Source organism: Octopus bimaculoides, chromosome 4 (assembly GCF_001194135.2).
Source record: "Octopus bimaculoides isolate UCB-OBI-ISO-001 chromosome 4, ASM119413v2, whole genome shotgun sequence".
NCBI classification, from domain to species: domain Eukaryota; kingdom Metazoa; phylum Mollusca; class Cephalopoda; order Octopoda; family Octopodidae; genus Octopus; species Octopus bimaculoides.
Genome location: NC_068984.1, coordinates 1854192 through 1859453, shown reverse-complemented (window position 1 = coordinate 1859453; position 5262 = coordinate 1854192). Strand labels below are relative to the sequence as shown.

Sequence of the window (5262 nt, the reverse complement as noted above, 5' to 3'; positions counted from 1 at the left end):
CACAACCAGTCCTCTCGCATTCTTTCTCTAACACACGTCTTATTTACACCATTCTCTCTCTCTCTCTCTCTCTCTCTCTCTCTTTCTCTCTCTCTCTCTCTTTCACCCCCATATAACAGACACACACATACACTTAGACATTACAAACAGATAGATAGATGGATAGATAGTTAGATAGATAGATAGATGGATAGGTTAACTTACTAGCTGCATTTGTCCCAAAGTGAACAGTAGTTTCAATGGTTGTTTGATCCTAAAGTGGCTCTCACTATCTACATCCAATGACACACTCATACTGGTTGGACAGGTAGAGCTGAAGGCTGGAGGCGGACAAACCTGTTGGACAGGTAAAGCAGCCGTTATGAGTGTGTGTGTGTGTGGAGGTGAAGAGAGCGACGGCTGAGAGAATAAGACGAGGCTCGTGAATGAAGAAGAGCGGGAGAGAAGCGGGGTAAATGCGGCGGCGGCGGCGGCGGCGGCGGCGGCGGCGGGTTAAGAGTTTGCATGCTTTTCACAAGACACCCGGGACAGAGCTATGTGGATGTTGTATATCGGGTGGGGAAATTAAAAGTAAATAAAACTCAGAATTTCTTTGTAGTGTACGAAGAGAGGAGAAGGTGTACGCGAGCGCACACACAAACACACACACACACACACACACACATATATATATATATATATATATATATATATATATTCTTCTATTCTTTTACTTGTTTCAGTCATTTGACTGCGGCCATGCTGGAGCACCGCCTTTAGTCGAACAAATAGATCCCAGAACTTATTCTTTGTAAGCCCAGTACTTATTCTATCGGTCTTCTTTGCTGAACCGCTAGGTTACGGGGACCTAAACACACCAAGCGATGGTGGAGGACAAACAGACACAAATAACAAATACATACATACATTTATATTGGACGGGTTTCTTTTAGTTTCCGTCTACCAAATCCACTCACAAGGCCTTAGTCGGCCCGAAGCTATAGTAGAGGACACTTGCCCAAGGTGTCACGCAGTGGAATGAACCCGGAACCATGTGGCTGGGAAGTAAGCTTTCGCCCTTGATTGGGATGTTTACGACTATACATACATACATACATACATACACACATACATACATACATACAACCGCTTGATGTTTCCCTGTCTTCGAGTCTGGTACCTTATAGACCCTTTGAGAAGCCAAATGAGAATCTATCGTATATTAACATCTAGCCATAGTTTTCAAGAGCCTATCTCCCACCTATTTTCAAATAAAGGGATTTTTTATGTTGTCGCCCCGTACTATAATGAGGCTCTAGCCACCGGCGGTTTCAAGGAAATAATTAGTTATATGCCAGACCCTAAAGCCTCCAAGAGAAAACGGCACCGGAAAGTGTTGCGGTCCACACGGCTCTTCTCTCTAAGTATCAAGACCTGAGTAGGTAAGAAAGGTTTCTTTAGCTTAGTGGACAAACACTTCCCTCGTACGAGTAGAGTCAGTAAGATATTTAATAGACACACTCAGAGAGTTTCTTTTAGTTGTGCATCCAATTTAAAGGATTTTAGTATATAGCCCCACGCCTGAGACAGAGACAGAATGCTCATGTAGAGGTAACACAGCATGTCCACTGAACGGCCACTGTAACACGTAGACCATCGTATACGAGACAGAGGTAACAGCAATAGAACTAAATGGGCAACCAAACGTTCGAAAGTACGTGGGAACAACTGAAGTCTTTTTAGAACCCGCTATAACAACCACAACTTCTCCTTCAACATCTCGGAGAGACGTAACGCCACAACTCTGGCCAAGCCCGCATGACTGTTAAAAGAAAATGCCACCGAGTATGGCATAAAGTGGAAGATTCTACAGAAATGTAAAGCGTACTTAAGTAGCAGCAAGAAGTGCAGATCATGCTTGGTTGAGAAAAGAGCGATATTAAAGAGCTCTCAGCACCCGGACATCTACCTGAACAGCAGGAGTGAAATTTTTAATCCTTGCCCACATGAAAGGAAGTACATCCTGTCATACCGGCGTGCCCCGTCGTGACTATAATCACCAGCTCCCCAGCTTCGGCCATCCCAACACCTGGGAATCCGGCAAAGTGTTTGCCCAGAACATACACAAACGCACACGCCCTAACACGGTGGACTACCACCCAACAGACTAACGAACACAGACGTGTATGCAGCCTTTGGAACCCCCATTCCCCGCAAACACTATACACATACATAACTCTTAACTCAACTCTTGCTCGGTTCGTTTCACTGCAACCACGAACCGTTCACCTCCAACAATAGAAATTAGTCGTTATATTCCATTCCATAATTGCCATCTCTGAAGAGCGCAGGTTTACATAATCGGGTTGTTATCTAACACTCCGTTGAACCCCTCAAGTGTGAAACCGATTGGTAAGATCGGCCGTAATGGCAAGATAATATTGTACACTTTGATCAATATACCAATTCTGTTGACAGATAAACAAGTGCATTTTTCCTCACTTATGGATTCTTAGATGGTATGTGTGCGCGCGTGTGTGTGTGCGTGTGTGTGTGCGCGCGTGTGTGTGCGCGCGTGTGTGTGCGCGTGTGTGTGTGTGAGTGTGTGTAGGAATAGTCGCATATTTTGAATATTTTGAAACGTCGATTGACGACAGTTATCTTTTGTAACTACTCGGAACGTTCATTCAAATTATCAACATTTGATTTTATGATTATTCCGATATTACGCGACTGACCTTTATAGCAATTTAGCCTGTCTCTGCTCGGATTGTAACGCAAGTATTATATGAGATTGAAATGCTAAACGGAACGCAGAGTCGATTACAGAACGCGATTACAAAGCATATTACTCGGTATACATTTACATCATACATATATATAAATGTGTGTGTGTGTGTGTGTGTACGTGTATGCATGTATGTATGTATGTATGCATGTATGTATGTATGCATGCATGCATGTATGTAGCTTGAGCTACTGGGAGAGATTGAAAGAGCTATGACTCCTCCCTGAGGCGAAGGTAGGATAGGCATGTGGTGATGTACATATGGAAGACCTTTGAAGGAAAACTGATTGTGAGGCCAAATAGGCTGCAAGTTCCAAAGAATGTATTCCAAACTGTGGAATCAAGAGTTATACTTTCCTTGAACAGGACGCCGCTGCACTGTTCCAAAGATTCCATCCATCCCGACTAGGGTAAGGTCGAAATGCTGCAATAGTTTGGGATTCAAAGGCTCACAGCTATTAAATATCTTGCCAAAACACCTACGCGATTTACATGGAATGCGGGCAGATGTTTTCAAGAAGCAACTTGGCTTTCTGCTGTCCATGATCCCAGATGAACCAACATCGCAACAAGAAACTCGAAACAGGGCAGCATTATCAAACATCCTCATTCATGAAATGCCTACCATATGAGAATGGCTATCGAAAAGGTGACAATACTTGCAGTGCCCCAGCATGGGCGCAATCTTTAGGCTGAGAAACAAAGAATTTTTAAAGGATAAAAGAAATGAATTACAAAACTCCTTACAAACAAGAACTGAAAAACTGAATAAGAAATTGGAGATAAAAATAAAAAAAGGGGCTAAAGACCACCTAAAACAGGAGTAAAAAAGGGGATTATTGAGAGAGTTGAACATCGAAAAAGAGGATTTCCTTATCGATGGCGGATTTAATTTTTTTATAAGCGAATTTTAGAAGTGTTTTTTTTATTTTATTCCAGACAAAAAGGGGGCGTGTACGCTGGCATTCGAATGGGGCTCTTAGTGGGGTCGGGATTGTGAAGGGAGCTGAGATTCCAGCCTTCGTAGGGTCTTCGGAACCGGTGAGATCGACGTGGTTTGTATTCCTCTTGAACATTGACTGGATCACAGCTTCAAAAAAAACAGCATTCCAGGAGAAAGAATTCCAGAGAAACAACGATGAGTGGATGAGAAAGGATTGGTGTACTGAATAGTAGAAAGACTGGGGGTAGGTGAGGGAGTAGAGGGAATAGTAGAGCATCCAACTGTGAGGAGTGGAGGTCATTTTTGTTGCGGGTGAAATGGTAGATCTAAGAGACATCTTATAATAACAGTCAAACATTCCTAAAATGACTCTCTGTCGTTTTAAAAAGGAAGGACACATTGAGTGATGTACTTCTAGATATACTACGTCTGAACGCAAAACAATATTCACGGCTGGACACCTTTAACTATGATTCTTCACTACGATGACTGGCCTGAGGATGATCAACAAGTTTTGGTGATACTCCGATTACTAAAATAGTCCCTCTTCCCTGATATCTAACCTCCTTCAGTCTCTTGGACCTTTCTTATTATTGCATCAAAATACTTCTTTGGGTTACTTTTATGCTCACCACCCCCCGGCGCTTGTGTAGTCCCAACACTTTCTAAACCTTCGATACTAAACACTTTATCTAAACCTATCTTCTGCAAACTCCCTCAGCCTATACCACCGTCTCACTCACCTTAAATGTAGAAAAAAAGATTAACTGAACATTTATCAACGTTTGTGGACTCCATGACTGTCTTTATATTTCTTAACCGTTTAAGGAAATCTGGTTAAATCTGAACTGTTTTTACTCTAGCTCACCTTTTAATTCGTGTGTATTAAGTTAGCCATGAACAACGACGAATTCGCCTGTCTTTCGTAGAAAATTAAATAACGAATTGCAATTTAGTTTTAAATAGCCTCTTGCTTTGTTTCGTGTGTGTGTGTGTGTGTGTGTGTGTGTGTGTGTGTGTGTGTGTGTGTGTGTGTGTGTGTGTGTGTGTGTTTTGTTGTTGTTTTTTTATTACTTTTTTCACTTTCCTAATATATTACTTATTTTTCTAAGGAAGTTTTTAATACTTTCATCCAATGAACTGCCCAGAAGGGGGAATAAGATGCCCTAGTGTAAACAACTAGCAAGGGGTAGCCAGGGGTTATCTGTTAAGCACCTCCTAATCGGATTAAATCAAACTTAAGCCGTGCTGGTATGTTAACAACTTTACCCACATCGCCAGAACAGGTTAGAGAGTGGCACCAATTTGCAAAAGTACACGTCTTTCACATGCCACCATCACACGCTTACTATAAATTCATGATACATAACCTCATCTCACTATCTATTTATCTGTGTGTCCCTCTATCTATCTATCTACTTATCTATCTATCTATCTGTCTACCTACCTACCTACCTATCTATCTATCATCTATCTATCTATCTATTTATTCATCTATCTATCCATCTAACTATCTATCTATCTATTTCTTTATTTATCTATCTATTTATTT

At 41.7% G+C, this 5262-nt stretch overlaps 1 protein-coding gene across 1 annotated transcript in view; it reads right to left on the bottom strand.

The window, feature by feature from the left end:
- The window catches only part of LOC106869043 (LHFPL tetraspan subfamily member 3 protein), a 21442-nt gene extending 21046 nt beyond the window's left edge, over positions 1-396 (bottom strand). The window contains exon 1 of the mRNA XM_014914551.2: positions 205-396. The gene's annotated coding sequence lies outside the window, so the exon portion shown is untranslated. The remainder of the gene's footprint in view (positions 1-204) is intronic.
- Positions 397-5262: the final 4866 nt, after the last annotated feature.